Below are 19301 nucleotides of genomic sequence, written 5' to 3'. Positions count from 1 at the left end.
TCTCTCTCTTTCGCTTCTCTCTATTCGCGAAATTAGGAAAGTTATGAAATAGGAGAGATATACTTTGCGCGAAAGGGCTGGGCCGCGTTCGAGATATTACCGATTCCTGCCGCACTAGCCGTTTGAAAGTAGTCATACATTTATTCCGCCGCGACGAGAATGACGTTCTATTGGTAATAACTAAAGTGCTGAGTTTCTGAATTTTTAAGCAGGCCCGAGTGACTTATGCATTCGAGTTTGCGGAGAGTGTAAGAGTTGAATACTTAAGTATTTGAAATGGTTTAAAGCAGCGGTAAAATATGCTTTAGGATTTGCTCGCGGAAAAAAATTTAAAAGTACTATTATACTAATATCTGATCCGCGGATGATCTCTGTTTGAAAACTAAATCGCGAAATCTACGATATAAAATTGACGGCAGTTAGAGCTTGCATTTTATGCGGCGAATAATGCAAAAGATGCGTTTTTAAAATTTCGCGGATGTCTTCTTCTTTTATTGAATTTAAAATGACGGTTTAAACCGTTTCAAGCTCGTACATCTTTGCACTCGTCGAGGACAAAATGGCAGTCGTTGAAATCCTTTAAAATTTCGTAAAAGCCAAAACGTCCGAAATTATTCCTGCCAGCAAATGCGGATTTTTTATGCACGCGCGAGTTTACAACGTCTCGTTCTTAACGCGCGCGTGCGCATGCGTGAGCGTACTCATAAACACATGAGTTTTACGAGAGAAAGGAAACGAGAGGGATGCCGCGATTCGAAAGGGAGCTACGATTCAGCTTGCGGATGTAAAACGCGTGGAAAAAATAGATGACGGCGCAACGGACGGAAAGTATGTTGTCGCTTTTACTTTCCCCTCCCTTGGACGCTACCGGACATTATCCCCGGCTTCCGGCTTTTTTCCCAACGCTTTTCAATTTGCGAAACGATTGCGGCATACGAGATATGCATTTCCGAGGACTACTCGCGCCCATCCTCGTCTAATTCCGTTCTCGTTCTCCCTCGCGCAAACACGCGCTCCCATGCCACTCATTCTGAAACTCATTTCGCGATATGGGATAAACAACGGGTATTGTCGGAAAACACGAATGAAGCTCGAACGAAGATAACCCCAGCCCGAGGGCAGTGCCATACGAACCAATTAGGTATCGTGATGTGTCGTATTTCACGGATGTTTCATTTGATATTGTCATTAATCAAGTATCGATTCTATAATTTTTCAAAAAGTACCGCGAGCGTCATTACTTGATATCGTTTTAAAAGTTTGAAGCAAGTTAAATATAAATGAATAGAGAATAAAAAGAAGGAGAAGCGACATGTGTGTGTGTGTGTGTGTGTGTGTGTGTGTGTGTGTGTATCTTTAGGTTTTTACGCAAAGCATTTGGTGGGATTATTACCCGCGAGAGATTCTTAATCGATCCCCGACTAGCATAAAATATAAAAAATCGGCGATTAAAACACTCGATATCAGTTGCAAAATGACGATACTTGAAACATCCCTCACTCGACTTTGTTCATCGCGCTATCTCCTCGGGTTAATACAGATGAAAGGAGGGGAATTACGCGATCCTCGTGCTAGATATCGAAAAAAAAGAAGTTGTCGTTTGAGATCGATAACGATACAGGGGTTGGGGAAGACCCTCCGCGTCTCTCGATGGATATGTACGTTTATCGCGTATGAACTTCAATTTCGTGATGGAAGTGGATTAATACAATTTAATGGCGCCCCGGGAGAATTATATGCACGTCGACATCTCGTAGCTCGATCTTCGTACAAATACACGTACACGTGTGTACGTTCGCGCGGATATGCGAGTCTTTGAGATATGCATTGGCTCGAGGAGGAGAAGACGCCTCGGTATGCTTTTAATGATAATTAAGATAATAATAACAATTTAATTTAATCCTTCGCAGGAGAGAGAGAGAGAGGGAAGGAGATCGCGTTTTCGCGTTGAACCGAAAAGGAATCTCCATCCTGTCCCCAAATTCCTCCTCCCTCGCAGGATGCAGATATGCAAATATTAAAGAGTCGCATCTCCCCGTCTCTTCCTTGACGTCGCCCAGACTTAATCTTAATCTTTCCTCTTATTTATCTTGACTGTTTGTTTCCAGTCTCTTTTACCGACTATCTCTCCGTAGCGCTCTTTACCGCTCGCTGTTCCGTGTAATTTTTGTTACGATCCTTGGGAGGCTCCCCCTCGTTACAATTAATCTGCATTCATTCGTGTATCTCTTGTCGTTTGTCTTGTTAAACGGAGCATTATTCTATATAACTCTCTGTTGACATCGCACATATTTGAAATAGCTGCGACGGGAGCATTTAATCCTTATTTTTACGCGGGAAAAGTGACGGTGTAATTATTTTTACAACGATACCCGAGATAATTATTCGTGTACCTTGAAAGATCCTCGTCTTAAAACATCGAGATAATGTCAAATAAATTGTATTTTTCTCTCTCTCTCTCTTTCTCTTTATATGTATCTAACATAATGTTAACAATATAAAGGCACATATCATCATTTAATGTAGCCTCTCGCAAGCTGCTTTTATACGTAGCTTTCGAGCTCTAATCTTATGGCTTTACGTGTAACAGCGTTGCTAACGCTTTTAGGAACCCAGGCCCAGAGCATTCGCGCAAAAATCTTTCTCTCTTTTGTCCCCCTCCTTCTTTCCTTTTCGCGAGCCAGCCACTCGCGAGGGTCGATGAAAGAAAAAAAAAAGGGGATGCGTATGTACGGTTGCGAGACGAAAAAAAAAAAAAACACGGTCGCGCTTATGAGAAATGCAAACGACCGCGGAGATCCGAGGACGACTGTGACGGTCGCGTTCATTTCTGCTTCCATTTCCATACGTTCGCGGCGCGAAAAATATGAAGTCGCATTGCCACCCCGTGGAAAGGAGGGCGCATGCAAAGGATGCGTAATGCCGTGCTTAACCGCCTCTTCCGACCCCATTCGCGGACCTTTAACCGCGCCGCCAATTTTTCACCGCCGTATACGATATATTTCCTCCGCGATCAGATACAGAGCCGCATATTGCCCGATGTCCACGCGATGCGATGCCGGATAAATCGAATGCGAGTCCTTTCAAAATCGTCCATCGCGCGATAAATCACGTTCATTGTACTCTGACGATGACGATGATACTCGTACAGATATTAATCGCGTTACGCTTTTCCTTAAAGCTCTTTGATTCAATTAAATTTAATCCTCTTAATTCCGTTTAATCGTAAAAGTTTCTTCCAACATCGTGTTCGTTTATCTCGCTCGAAAAAATGACGGTACCCTCTCGTGCAACGTCAACAAATTCGATTCGTAATTGACATCCTGCAAATGGATATTTCTGAATCGCTCGGATACGGAACTCATTTATTAATTAACTCGTTGCCCATTAATATCGTTTCCGTCCAGTTAAGTAAATACAAACGGCGCGCGTTTCGGTGGGTTCCGTTTGTCGGGTCGAAAGCCGCGACCGCGATGACGCATAAACCGGCAGCGAGGAGCGGAGGGTGAAAAACCGGATCCCAGGGGGGTGTAGAGGAAGAACGAGATGGAGGTGGAGGTAGTAGAGGTGGAGGAGGGTTAACGGCGCGCTGCGGCGGTGGCGGCGTCGTTGTTACCGTTGTTACTATCGACGAAATTACGATACCCAACGGGACGAAGGGGTGGATGTGGGGCGAGGTTGGCGGGGGGTGGTTGGCTGCGGCGAACCGTGATCCCCGCGCGATAGTTTCGAGACGTAACGCGCCCCGTTCCCCTTCCCCCCTCCCTCCCGCCCCCGCCCGCGAGCGTTCGCCGACCGTCAGATCGAAAAATCGCGCCGTTATGTGCACGCGCGCGTGCATCGCGACCCTCGTACTCGGGAGACGCGACGTTACATCGGATTCTATCGCGAGCGGAAATTGCGCGAGCTGGCGCACCGGCGAGAATACAAGCGACGATTCCACCTCGCGGAACTACACATTTAGTCCCGCTCTCGCGAAAGAGACGCGTATGATGTCGAGCACGTTCGCCCATCTCCCAGTTTCCGGGATTACGCGAGAGGTTCGCCGAGAGCGTAAAATATCGTCCTCTCATATTTTTATTACGTATCGTTATCGGTCGAATTTCCTCTTTTGTTTACGCGAGAGACGAAAAATCTAGCCTAGAACTTCGAACGTTATTATCACCGAGTTTTGACACGCGGATTATTTATCCCTTCACGCTGTCGTGGAGATGGGCGCCAGTTCTCCATCGTGGCTCCTCGATCGTACGTCCGCATTTTGTCCCCGTCATTTGATTTTAATTGTCAGCCGTAAAGGATAGTCGGAGTGGCCAAAATGCCGCAATCGGGTTAACGAGGCAACTTTTACTTTCGCAAAGAGATATAATTCCGCCAAGTACGTTATATTATACTATATTCCGACCGCGTCTCTCCTCCCGAGCCAGTTATTTTCGCTCGTGTTTTATACGACGATGCTAGTTTGCTCGTCCCGGTAACCATCGTCTCTCGCTAAGTATCTTCGGATGCGCAACTATCTCGAGATTCTCTCTCCGTGTAAGATATCCCAAGTTTGCCCGAGCGTCTTCTTCCATTCGCGCGCGCATTCTTCGAGCAACTTTGGGGGGACGCGAGAGAGAAAATTTGGATTCGACACACTATCCGCTCGCAACTTTTTGATGCTCGACATTAAATATCTTTCCAAGACTCGAATTAAAGTTCCATTAAAGTGAAGTCTAGTTGAAATTAAACGAGGAATAAAAGTTATCTTTATAATACACTCGCCCACTTATTGAATTTATAATCGGAGAAAATTTCTCCTCCATTTCTCCGCCATTTTTTCAAATGGAATAATCGATAAGAATTAAATCGAATCGGGTACATCGAAATATCGCGCGCGATTTCGAGACACCCTGTAACGATACATTTACATCTACTTCAATATCGCGTCCCTTAACAACATTGGTGGCTGTAACGTGACGGCATATCTCCTCGCTGTCACTCTAAACGTCGCAGCGCCGAGTATTATTTTACAAGCGTCGCGCAGTTACGTCCAATTAAGCGATTAAAACGCCGACGCCCTGCGTCGCGCGCTTAATGCGTTTTAACAATCTATGAGAATTAACTTTACGCGGCTCTCTCTCTCCGCCGCAAATTCGTTGATGCGTTGATCGCGTTGCACGCGATGCAAATATTTGTCAATTTCCCTTATCGTGAACGTTGTTATCATTTTTAAAAATTTCCCATTTCCATAAATTGGGAGTCTCTCGAGGACAAACGCGGTCGAATGAACATTCTCCGTCGACAATTTCTGCCGTCGAAATTCGGGGAGCGCGGAGGGAACAAAGGCTAGGCCTCGCACATCGCGCACGAGATGATTCGAGATCGCCGCGCATCTGTTCGCAGCGCACCGCGGGGATCCCTCTTAAGTGCATAATTGATGTATACGGGATCGACTGGCCTGGCGCGATACGCGATGATTCATGAAAAGCGATTTCGCCGAGCGCCAAGGGCGTTTAGGCAAACTATCGATACTTCCACATGCCGCTTTCGGCATCAAAGATCGGTAATCACGAATCCGATGGCTAATATCGATGTATCGACGTCAAATAGCGAAACAGCGAGAGAGCGTCGAAATATAACCGATCAAAGGCGAAGTTTCGCAAATGTCGAGGCTGCCGGATCCAAGCCAAGCCGGAGGCACCACTTTGCGTCTCCTTTAACGGCTGGACCGTTAAAAGGAGCATGTACCGACGACAACGACGCGCCATTTCGGCCGGCATTAACATCGCGACAACTCGCAACTGACAAGGCCAGATGAACAATTACCTTAGAAAGTTGGGGTCGCGAGCGCGTCGGGAAATGGGTCGCTGGTAATGGGCCCGGTAAAGTCCTCGTGAAAGTTGCACGGTTGTTTATGGTCGCGCTACACGCACTAAGCCGAGACGGGGCTGGCGCGCTTCGCTCCGCTCCGCTTCGTCCCACGCGCGTCGCGCGACACGGATTTATCCCTTCGCTACCTCCTGCCGCGCCATCTCTGTCTCTAAACCACCCCGCTCGCTTCCTCCCGGGTCTCCACCCCCGCAGATGGTCGGGCATAAACGTAAAAGTGGGAAGCGTCGGCGGGGATGCGGATTATACCGTTTCGTATATCCGTGTACGTGTACACGTGTAATATATATGTTAAATCGAGCCGGGACCACCGCCGCTTGATGAAGGGGAAACGATGCGGCCGTTACCGAGTTACGCCCTCTCCCGAAAAGAGGAGAATATTACCGCGATATTCGCGGATCGGTTATGATAACGATACGATTTTACGCATCGCATCTCACGACCGATAGACGCCGGCTCTCGCGTTTACGATCGAGCGATCTGCGCGCGATGTGGCAAAAGTGCAATGTAGCTGTGGAATATCGAGAGCGATACGCTACGATGGTAAACGACAAAAATGAAAATTTCAGTAGACGCGCGATATCTCAAAATCGATGCTACTCTTTTACAGATTTATTTCTTTTAAATTTTTATTTACAATTTTTTTTCACGGATAGAAATATGTAACGTTACATCGAGCCGTATCATTATCGTAACGAAATCGTTTACGGTAATTAAAAGGACGCGGTGCACTTCCGGAGGGAAATTTAGCGGATTCAACTTTATTTTTGAAACAGCGACTTCGAATGGCATTAGAGTTTGCAGACGCCAAGTTTCGCGACAACGTGGTGACGAGAGAATTAGGGAGAAATATAAAGCGAGATGAAAGGAATTGTTCCGCGAATTGTATCCAATTGTATCTGCAGGATCGTATCGTAGCGGGGGCAATTAGCGCATTGTATTAATTTACGACGGATGGCATTGCTTTAATTAAAACAATTCCAGACAGTTCGCCTACGGTATGACACGCAAACTCGAAAATTAGCGAGAACGGCTCGGTATCGTCATTGTACCCGCACTCGTAATTGCGTTTGTCTGCGTCTCGGCTTCCGTGAACTGCTCAAGGTGGCCGTCAATGATCTTCGAGTTGTCGTCGTCGTCGTCATTCGAGCCAATAAACCGAGCGCGACGAGCTCTTTGGAATAACAACTCGGAACTCTATCCGAATGGATCGAAAGAATTGTTTCCCTTTGCGTAAATTCTCGCAGGTACGCGAGAATATCTCGTTACGTAGGGAGGAGAAGAGGATCTTAAATAGATCAAAGTCGTTGTTGCTTTCGTGCTATCGCGCAAAAATGCCGCGCGGATAAATAATAATTATTTTTCCTTCTGTAATCCGCGTGTCTTTAACATCTTGGGACGCTTTCTCTCTCTCTCTCTCTCTCTCTCTCTCTCTCTCTTTGAATCGACAATCGAGGCATTTGCATCGCGGCACCGAGCTAGATAATAACGGACTTCATTAAAGAACGCGACCGTCCGTGAAACCTTGTCAACGATGATTTAGTTTTACGCGCGGCGACGCTTTATAACACGAGCGGAGAAAAATATTTCCCGGCATTTAAATCCACCGTTTCGCGGCTTATACATATGCATCGTTTTACGAAATTGCAAAGGCAACGTAGAGGCGGCACCGCGAGCGTAGCGGCGGCGGGGAGAGAGCGGGGGGGAGAGTTGCAACGCTAGAAATTTCGAATTTAAACGAGCCTATTTGGATTCCGACAGCCCCACCGTCCATTTTTGCGTAGAATGACCGGCGCGCGCGGCTGGTATCCGACAATCGGCGGCAACCGGTAATCAAAATAATCGCCGGCGAAGTTCGTTTGACTCGCGGCGGAGCAATTCCGGAAACATTTCCGCGTCATGTATATTACGTTGTGTAACGCGGCGTTTCTCACGGTAAATTACATCAAACTTTTATTTAATATTTTCCAGTGAAATTAGCGATTCGCATTGCGACGAGTTTTATCGCGGCTATTAGGGAGATTATTTTAATGTAATTTTCAATGTAAAGTTTCTATTTAAAGAAAATTACAAAAGTACAATTACGCGCGACATAAAAGAGAGAGAGAGAGAGAGAGAGTTTTAAAAGTTACGCTTGCAAATGTATAATCCTTGTATTTGGATGGATTTCCGAGTATCGAACGAGAACGCGGATAACCGGCAAATTACGATAATTACGTGTCTAATGGCAAGCTCGTTGATAAAGTTTTCGCAACGATCGGCAAGCTACCGGTGAATCGGATTTGTCTCGAGTACATGCGTACGTACATGCGAGGAGCCGTTAAATTAATCGGCGGGTCGGCCGATCGAGCGAGAGTCGTTCAATTAAGGTGTAGTTGCTGTTGTGCCTTAATGAAAGATGTAGTTTACTCGAGCATAACGATCTCGCGAAACTGGGTTACCGATCCGCGGAAACCAACCGGATAGATTAATCCCCTGCAGTGTTCACGCCACGAGCTGCGTTTCGCTGTTTGCGGGATGACGCGGATAGGTCCGAGACTGCGATATCGAATCGAGCTTTCGGTTCGGCACAAGCGAATCTCGAATTTCCATAATTATGCTTCCTTCCGAAACTGATCAATTTCTTTGAATTATATATCCATTACGTTCAATTGTGTACTAGAGTCTTTTTAAACTTTGCTCCGTTAATTTTGGCATCCTTCCACCTTTACGAATACTAACATTGCGCAAATGCACGAGGGCACCTCGCACTGCGAAGGAGGGTATCCGTTAATTTTTGTTTTTCAAGAATTTTCCGCTCCCATTCTCCCAGACGGCAATCAACGAGAGATATTCCATCTATATTATATATTCTATAATAGCATTAATTCCAAAAGGTGACTTGCTGGAAAAACTATAATATTGAAGCAAGCTTTTATTTTACAAGCGAAATTTTTCAACTAATTTATATACTTTTATATAAATTTTATATAAAATTTATATACTTTTTCCAATACACATTATACATTTAATTACGTTTTATTACAACAGCATTATGTTACATAAATCCAATATTTAATGGCGTCTACAGGCACGGAGAAATAATAAAATGCATAATTGTTGGTAACGTCAACGAGGCAAAAGGCATTTTTATCACCTGGCACCGGCTGAAAAACCGGCTGAAAAGCCGGCTGCGAGGAAACGAACGATTTCGCCGGGCGAATTAAGCGTGCACGTCGCGTCACGCGGAGCAATTTCGCGTAAATTAGCCGATTTAAAAAATCGGTCGTGCCGATATCGCGAGATATTATCTCATTTATCGGAACGTGACGTCACTCCCCGCTTGTGCGGAAACTAGATTTTTGCTCGAACCACCGGCGTATGTGTGTGTGTGTGTGTGTGTGTGTGTGTCGACTTACCGCCGTCGGCTTACATTATACGTAGATAGGTGTAAGCGGCGTAGCGCGAATTAAGCGGGCGGCGTGCGCGGAATTCCGATCGCTTCATCGGGATTCGACGCAAATATGCTATTAAAACAAATGGGATCGACCCTCCCCGGGTCGGCGCCGCGACGGAAGAATACGGTTAATTACGAGCCTTAGAATTCAATTACAGGCCACGTAGCCGCCTGTAAATTTCCGGCCGGTTACCCGGCGCCGGCGCCGGCGCCAGGACCCGGGCCCCGTCCCGCGATAATGTGGATACAATCGTAATTGCGTAATTACGATTGTCCGCGCGGCGTAAATTTCTCGCCGCGACGAGCGCTCGGAAAATTCGCCACCGGAATAATACGGCGACATTCGTCACGGAACATTGCCGACTAATGGACTGTTTCTCGCGCTACGGTAAACGTTAAAGATCCCTGCTCGGGGGAGATGGACGTGAATCGACGCGACAGTTTTCATCTCGGATCTGCGTTCGTTAACACGATACGCGCGCACATCTCGTGCAAAATTATACGCGATATTTTTTCCTTAAGCGATAAAAAATGTATGGTAATCATTTTAATGGTTAGTTACGTAATCTCGGAAAATATTTTAAAATTGCGATCGCCGAGACATGTATTACGGAGAATAAAGAGACATTTTGTCCCGGAAAAATACGCTCAATTACAAGTCGTGGGATTTAATTACAGATCGCATGGACATTGTGATAATCCTCGTAACACGGACACAAATCGTAATTGCGTAATTACGTCTCTAATGACGGAAATTCCATGCCGGCCGCGACTTGGTGGTATGTAGAAAATTTACGGAAACAATACGATGACGTGTATAATTCGTCACAGAGTAAGCGCATGCACCGATAAATCGCTTAAACGAACCAACGTCGCATAATATTGCGCTCAACTTTGGTTTGCGCGCGATAACGCGAAATGAATTTTCGAATCTCGCGTGAATTTTTTTCCGTAAGAAGAAATTTAAGACATTCTTTATATTTATATTATATACACGGTGGATTAAATTTTTCTCCGGAATTTATAACGCATCCTTAAATGATAACGCGAATTTATTCGATTGCTCCTTTTTTTCCCGAAAAATCCTGACTCAGAGGATATGCCTTGTTTAGATAACGATCCAACCGCACGATCCCTTATAGTTTCAGCGAAAATTTACGCCGGAAAAAGGCGGACGATGCGTCAGCAGCAAAAAGAGAGGAAAAAGAGAGCGCCGAGTCTTCACCCGTGTCATGCGTCACGCATGCCTCATTATACTTCTAAATAGACCTTTTTTGCGTCAATGGCTCCAAAGGGGGAAGAGAAAGGGAAGAGAAGAGGTAGAGCGTCGCGTTGAAAACCCTCGTGATGGGAGTCTAAGCGGCCATTTTCAAGGACAATATCATAAGCGCGCGTGTTTGCGCTCTCCCCGGAGCTCTCATGTTACTCGTAAATTGACTCGTTTTCAATTAACGGCGATTTTAAGCGATTAAAGCGTGCCCCGCCACGCCTCCTTCCCCCAGATGATGATGAGTACCATCTGCCGTTGCGCGCGCGCGCGCGCGCGCCATGACGTCGGAAAAATGAGTGCGCGATGCGTGAGCGAGCGCTCCGACGCCATCGGCGTCACCTTGCCCCGGGGATTCTTTCGAGGGAATAGAATTTGCAAACGGTGAATTCGAGTAGCACTTTGTAAACGGATCTTTGAGTATTCGTTGGAGAACTTGTCATTTGAGATCAATGTTTTTGTAATACAAATATCCTTCTTTAGGATTACGAGAAAAAAGGATGAATGAAATCGACTATAGAGTGACAAATAATAGTAACGGAAGACATTCGCGAGATACTTTTGGCATTTGTATATTTCCATCGTGTCCGAGGTTATTAAAAAGGAAAAATCTGCTCGACGCCTATGGTCGCCCGGTCTCGCGTGGGTGCGCATTGCTTGTCCATCTTCCGCTTTTTTTCCTCTCACGCACGAAACGGGCACGAGTCGGCGAGGGCAGATGCGTGCTCTGTCATCGAAAAGCCAAATATCCCATGCCATTCGTTGACAGTGCAGTGTATTAATATAATTAATATATAATTTCACGACTAACGGAACGCAAATTTTTGTCCTTTTTTAGACGCGCTGCGACGAGCTTTGAAGAAACTTTTCAATTTTCCGACGAGACTGAGAAAATTGTATAAAAGCAAGAAGAGGGTAGGTCATCTCGAGCGTCTCTTTTGAAATCTCGTCTCTCGGAGGTTTCTTTTCGACTTTCAAATTTTCCGAAAAATTACTTGGTACTTTGAACGACTCCGGGTCGTAGAAATTTTCCGCGCTCGACCACCGTGACTTTCCACCTTTGCGTCCCCCGGTGAAGGGCGCGTGTGGCGACGACACACGCACGCTGCTACACGCAATGGTCTGCGTTTTCTCCGCTGTATCACCGCATCGAAGCCCGCAGCGAAGCCCCGCCGCGTGCAGCCGCGCTCGAGAGTCTACGAATTACTTCCGTGTTTATAAAATAAACGAGAGAAACGTGGCGTGTGTGTATAGGGCGAGGGTGTTTTCCGTCTCCTTTTCTCTCTTTCTATATATATATATATATATATGTACATGTATACTTTTCTCTCTCTCTCTCTTGTCGGTCTGCTTTTACGCGCGAGAGAATATACCGTATCGTACAGGGTATGCAACCAGAAAGAGAGACAAAGAAAGAAAAAGAAAGAGAGATAGAGGAGAGAGAGAGAGAGAGAGAGAGAGATGTCGCATTTCTAAATGTTTTCCTCGCGGACGGTACCGGCTGTGTTTTCCGCAACAATAGCCTGGTCCCGTGCAAATGTTATTGACGGAGCCGTCGTCTCGCCACGGTCGACAGAAGGCAGCCCCGACGTGTGATTACCGTGAATTGGACTGTGCTGCGCGATATGAAACTAACAGAGGAAACAAACAGTCGGAAGTGTCTGTCTCTGCGATTTTCGTCAATCGACGCTACGTTATGTGGAGAACGGATATAAAAAAAAAGGATGCGCGTTGTACGGAACACAGAGAAAATTGAGAAGATAAAAGAAAGCGTATCTTTTTTTTTTCGATCGCAAGTTACGTTTAATTGAAAGCAATTCCCGATCAATTCCACGTATATTTCAAGCCATATTTGACAGTTGATTCGATCAATTCATAATACTTCTTAAATATTATCAAGTTTCTGAAATAGTATTTTTATTAGATTCATAAAATCGAAGAAAATTTAACCCACCGTAATCACATAATTCCTTTAGTAAAGTCCGCGAAAATAATTATTCAATTTGCACCATTTATAACATCACGAACTGTATTTCTTATCGCATTAATTATTATATGAGATTACCGATGCCAATCATGAAAAATTGATTTGAGTCCTACGAATCAGTTCTCCCTGTAATTGGACTTCTGCTTTTTTACGCTATTGGAATATTAATTCGTCTGCTCTGCAAATAACCGACAATACGATATAATGTTTCAAATTCTCTTTTTTTCTGTCTCTCTTTTTCTCTCTTTGTCTTTTCTCGTGCATCTTTGAAAATCACAAGAGATATTTTGAGAGATTTTAGAGAAAAATTTTTCCTGTCGAGACTCTTCCGTATTATTTAGTAAAATTAGGAGCGCAGAAATAATACATTTGACGGGTCGAATTAAAAATGGCATTTTCCTCGCCGTAGAAGCAGTGTCGTTATCGTTGACGCGAGATTTATTTGCATCCGCCGTCGAACAACGTATCTGACCGTACTTCCTCAATTTATAACTGCACCTATCGGATAGCGCGCACAAAGTTCGATAACGTTCAATATTTAATGGAAAACGTTCGCTTCGCGCTTTGACGCGGCGCAATTCGCGACGAGAAGATGAGACAATTATTACTCTCGACGTGGAAATTATTAACAACGCGCCCCGTGGAAACGCTTCGTTTTTCCGGTCAAAAGCCGGGCGCTCTGAAATCACGGCGAAACTGCGTTCGAACGGAGAAACTGCTTTTGAAGCGTCGCGACGATCGCCGGCGCTTGTTTCGCAACAAAAAAAAAAATTTTTTTTTTTACCAACGAGATAGCGTTTTTCATTCGGTGTGTCACAAACTATACAGCCGACACGGTACACGTTGTAACGTTTCCTACAAGCGGCGATGCGATCGAGTAGGCGCGTGACATATGCGCGTGCTCACACGTAAACCTCCACACGCACAAACGCATTCGAGTACACGCGTGCGCGCCCGCACGGAAATGATCGCCGCGAATCGGTTAAATTTGCACAAGCTAAATAACCTGGGAATCGCGCACCGGACATTACATTAATTATATTATTAGCGGCGAGTCATCGGGTGATTTTCGCGTACGCGCGTTCGATTACGACGGGTATATTGTGTCGATAGCGCGACACAGTGGCGTTTGTTGTTGTCGTAAAATATTTGCAAAGCAGGAGGGAGTCGATCGATGCTGTTGCGATTTTATTGACACGCCATCGTCGATATAACTGCACTTTGGTAAGTCTTCCGCCGCGAATGACAATGCCGAGGAAATTGACGGTTGCAACGATTGCATTGTTTCAGCGAAACGGCAGCGGTGCATTTGCATTCCGCAATTTTGCGATTCGAGATTTAATTTATACAATTATTTTCCCGTTTAAATCGCGTTCAATCGCGCGACTAACGCATCTCCAGAAACACTGTTTACAATTAATAACCAGTGAATCGTGATTGTACACTCATACATCGTATCGCGAGAATGAAATCATGGAGCAAGAGTCGATGAAATATGTCGAGTCGGCGTCAGCGTGGCGTGTTGATTGTATCTGGATGATAATTGAACTTTTTCGAATCACGACCGAAAAGTGCGCGAAATTTATCGATCATTTCGACGAGTTTCCAGCAAATCGGCGAAATTTCTCCCCCTCCCCGCAATCCTGGGTCCCGTTAGAATGTGAATTACACTTCGAGTGTAATCATCCGTCGAGTTAACTGAATTTTCCTTCTCCGTTCATATTATAGGCAAACGATGAATTAAAGGAGGAGGGCGAAAATCGTTAAGCGGAGTTAGTCGACCCGGGTTAAATTGCGACAGCCTCATTAATGGCGCCCCGAAATTGACTATGTGGACTTACGACGCTCTGTTTCTCGAAACAATAATCCGATGCCGCCAGCGTTCTCCAAACGAGGACCTAACGAGGCATACTTTAACGCGTCAATCGGCCGTATCCCCTGCTATCATCTTTCGTAAGATGGACAGTTTCGAAAAAAAAAAAAAAAATGAGAGACTCGATCGAGTACTCGAAGCTCTCGACGGGCGGCATTATCGCGACGCATATTCTGAAATTTCAATCAAACATTGCTAATGAGAGCTTGAAATCATAGACGAATCGATATCGATTACCCATCATCGCGCGGTAATGCGCAAATATTAATTATATTAAATCATTAATATGTAAGCATTAATTAGTAAATTACCATTGTGTAAATACCAATTACCAGGGATGCCACTTATCGCTATTACGTAACCGCTATTAATGCGACAATCGTTTCTCATTCGATAAGACGGGGACCGTTTTCGCGCCTTCTTGATGTCTCGCGTTAAAAAATTGAAAGACGATTACATAAAATACGTGGGAAATATATTGTACGTCTATATGCGTCAACCTAGATAGCATTTCTCCGCTGCTTTTTCCGACATCGATATCGCCGCGCGAAAAAGTATCGATACGATTCCTGCCTCCCCCCTGCCTCCCTCCCCCCCTCTTGCCGCGTAGCAAATCCGCGGGATCGTCGGGCGTTTCGGCATCCGCTCGCATTAATGGTCGCGGATTATAGCCGCGGCCTATTATTATTCATAACGTATTATGACAATTCCATTGTGCCTGTTCCATCCGCGGCGTTTTACGATGAGCGGATCGGCCGCGTATTGCCGCGGGTATTATTATGTAAAACATGGCGATGCGGCTTAACGTGCGACGGACGCGCGCTGTATCAACATCGCGCGAGAGGAGCTTTAAGTGCTTCCCGCGCGCCCTTAAAAGCCCTCCCCCCCGTCCCCTCTCCCTTTCCTTCCCCTCGACTACTCTCGCGCGTCCTATTTCTCTATCCGTCTCCCTTTCGCCGCGGGTTGCATCCAACATATTGTACGCTTCTATAAAAACGTCGTTTTTCGGACTTTTTCGACGACCCCGTTTTATATAAATGGGAAAACGGTGGAAAACGGCCGTGTTGCGAGGCCGCTTCCTCGGATTCGCGAAATGGGATCGTGTATCGGACGGCGATCAATTTGGGGACGCGGGAGGAGGTTTCTACGTGCCCTTTAAATAATTTGCGAGCGCTGGCCCGGCTCGCGCGCAACAACAACTGTCGAATCCGTTAACAAAATTTCCGATGAGGTCGGCCCGCGGGTGTCCGATAAATTCCTAAGTCTCGCCCGGCGGCGGGGAATCGGCCTGGAGCGACGCGCCGAGTCGATCCGCGATCGATGTAACGGTATTACGAGCACATTTTCCGAATTGCGTGCGCAGGGGCAGCCTCGGGGGAATAATAATTCATGGAAGACTGCATTAAGCGATTGCGCAAAAATTCGCGATATTTACCTCGCTCTCATCGTAATAAAATTGCTTTATCCTTATCGTCTAATTCTATCGCCCTCGCACACGGTCGTGCATCTATCTCTCATTTCTCATCTCCATTTCCAATTATTCTAATTGTTCCAATCGTAACGTTTCCTCGCGCTTAAATAATTGTTAGCAAAACACGCGCGTTTCCTTTCGTCTATTCTTGTAAAAATATCTCCGTTATTACGCGTCCCGTCGTTGTCGCGCGCGTTGGCGGTGACGATAATAATAAAATACGTCACGTGTGTTAATGTGTGCGCGAGTCGCTCTTATAACAGAGCGCGTCGAGAGAAAAGAACTCTTTTAAATTAAAAGAGATGTCTTTTTCACGTGCACATTTGCGCGTCCGTCGGATGCATTGGAAGTTTTCACTTTGAATAATAATCCGCACCCGTGCCTCTTTTGTGTTTACTAGCGCCTTTGATGAGGACTAATAAAATGTAAAAGAGGGGAAAAGAAGCAGTCGCTAATAAACTGCGCGGAGCGAGAGAATGTCACGCGCGGAGCGAAAACGTTTCTCGTATCGGTCTTTTGTGCGTCGAAATGCGCGCACGTCAACGATATCGCGTAAGTAGTTTTAGCGAACTCGCGTCGTTAAGGTGCATTTGTACAACGCGCCGGTGAGAATAACAAGAATCTGACGCGTGATTTTCCATTGTTACGGCAATTGCACCTCTGTGTTCGCTAAATTTAACAATGGCAAAATTACGCGTTACACGCTTTAAATTCACCGACGCGATTTAATCGCTATTATTGTCACACGATTAATCGTATCGTAAACTTGAGCCACCGCAATGCGGAAATGTTAGCCCTATTTCGCGCGGAAAAATATGCGTTACGGACAAGATGCGTATCCGTTCCCGAATTCGCGGTTTTCAAAATGTCGATCGTACGAAATGATTTGATGACCCGCTGGTTAACCGCCTTGTTAGGGAACAGCGTTCGCTCTCTCGATCGTCGTTCGCATTACGGGAATCCATTTATTTCCTGGTGCTCGCATAGTAATTCCAAAGAGCAAAGTTTGACGATTGTTCATCTTCTATTTAATATTATTATCGGGATAATTTTTTATAATAATAATGATAATATAATAATATTTCCAATTTCAATGCGCGTATATACATATATGTATATATTTATAAGATGGTATTTTATAAAATATATATTTTTCAATTTCCTTTATAGAGAGCGAAAGATTGAATTGGAACGAACGTTGGGGTCCGGCTTTATGCGGCGCGTTACGACGGCTCGATTCTCCCGCAGGAGAAGAAGCGTCCTTTTAAACAACGCGCTTTGCAATACGCAACGTTAATAAATATCGTAGCCGCGGGGCGCGGAATATTTTCCGGGACGTGGACGAGAGTGAGTTAAAATCGCCACCGGCCAGCGAATGTTATCGATGGTACGCGGATCCGGTCCAACGATACGGCCGTACCGTACAAACTGATAATTGCTCGGTAAATTGTAACCCGGCGAAAGCGTAACGTCGTGAATATTTAATCGATATTAAATTTATATTACATTTCGATAACAATTCCCCGGGCGTCGCGCATCGGGACGGCGGCCGACATAATTATTTTACAGCGATCGCCGATACGAATAGACAACCGCGAATATCGCTCCGCGAATATGCGATACGCCTCCCTCTCTCTTTCTCCGTCTCTCCTTTTCCCCCTCGCAAACGATATGCATCGCAGCAGTTTATTGTGTATTATATCGCGTTACTTGTTTCGCAAACTATGGAGAGCTGTCTCCGTTTTGCTTCGCGGCAAAGTATATCCATTTCCAAAGCGTTTTAACGAGAGATGGCGCAAAAAAAGAGAGAGATTCTTTTCGACGTCGGGAGAATGTCGGGTTCAGAGGCTGGACACGCGCTGTCATTTCCGGCTGATTCGACACTCGAGATCTCGGAATTTCATGAGAAGCGTCTACCTCGAGGTATCTCTCGATCCGCGGGGAGAAAAGTTTCGTTAAAAAATTAAATTTGATTTCCCGGTTACGCGTATTCACTCGAGAATTACTTATTACTTCGGTATATATTATACGTTTTATCCCTGCGAGAATTTCAAGATAATAATTGGCGCGGTTTACTCAATGGTTATTCAATCGCTTCGCCTGTTTTAAACTGATTATCAAATGAAATCGATGCACATGATGTTATTTTAAAATCCCATTAGGAGACGATACGGCTTGTTTAAACGCGACGCTGGCGTAAATCAGCCTGGCTCATTTTCCCAAGCTCGCATCTCTGTAAATCGCGTAAATTACGCATATTTCTATGAAAACCTATCGGGGTGGCGTAAATGAAACGAGCGCGAGCGCGTGATGATTGCCCTACATATTGCGCAGTAATTACGATCCATTAATGATAATTCGCAATGGAAGTATCCTGCGAATTGTGCGATGCACGATCGTAACGTATTATTCTATCGGGGGATGCATAAATATACGCGTACATACACACTGAGAAAAAATCTGGTTGCATTAATTACAGTTCTGGTAGATTCAACCAGTATGTCTGTTGGAAAATGGACGAACCAGAATTCTTGTAGGAATTACCAGATGAATCTGATTAATTTCTTCCTGTTAAATTTACCAAATTTTCCGGTTAATAATACTAAACTCGCCAGCACCAAGTCGTCTAAAATTTTTTCCATCTAATCCCAAAAGTCTGTTTAATATTCTGAATTCCAACAAGATTATTGAATAAATTATTTTAAATTCAATTTGTTAGAAATTAAACTGATAAACAGTAATGCGAGAAGAGGATGCAGCTCAAACACACGCAATCAGAAAGCTAGCGTCCTCTTTCTGGCACTATTGCTCGTAAGGAAAAAAAATATACTTTGGATTTAATGTTAATATTAGTTCTTTATACACATTTCATGGCAAATATTGAATACGAGTTGAATTAAGAAGCAAGCAAAGAAATTAATGTAGCAAACAATTTGATAGATCCAACCAGAAAATACTAACCACATCCTTATAGCAAAATCTATTAAACGTTCTAGTTATAAAAAATCGAGTCTTATCATGATAACTAGAAATTCTTGTTCGATTTAATCATAAAAATGCTTTCAATCATATTCGTCTTGTTGGTACGATCAAACGATTTTTCTCAGTGCATGTATTCATCTATATATTTTGCAAAATCGTTTCGCTGCCGCGGCGTATATTTTTGCGAGATTTTTTCCTCAATTTCTCAACATTCTCAACATTCGCGTACAAACGAGACTCGACGAGAGAAAGCGATTAAGCACAGACTCGAGTCTCGGATCGCGTGCGCATTAATTATCGACCAAGATCGACGCCAAAGGGTGGGGCGAATTAGCAGCGACGTTACATTAATGAAAATCGATGACAAATTATGACGTTGCGTTGCCATTCTCGACATTGCCGTGACACGCTGTATTA

General features: G+C 44.9%; 1 protein-coding gene across 3 annotated transcripts in view; it reads left to right on the top strand.

Moving 5' to 3' along the window:
* LOC105258775 overlaps positions 1 to 19301 on the top strand; it is a 150142-nt gene that overhangs the window by 60580 nt on the left and 70261 nt on the right. The gene's annotated exons all lie outside the window — the stretch shown is intronic.

This window comes from Camponotus floridanus, unplaced genomic scaffold, assembly GCF_003227725.1.
Source record: "Camponotus floridanus strain SB8 unplaced genomic scaffold, Cflo_v7.5 scaffold37, whole genome shotgun sequence".
Taxonomy (NCBI): Eukaryota; Metazoa; Arthropoda; class Insecta; order Hymenoptera; family Formicidae; genus Camponotus; species Camponotus floridanus.
The sequence above is the reverse complement of the archived record's forward strand: the minus strand, read 5'-3'. Positions and strand labels throughout refer to the sequence as shown.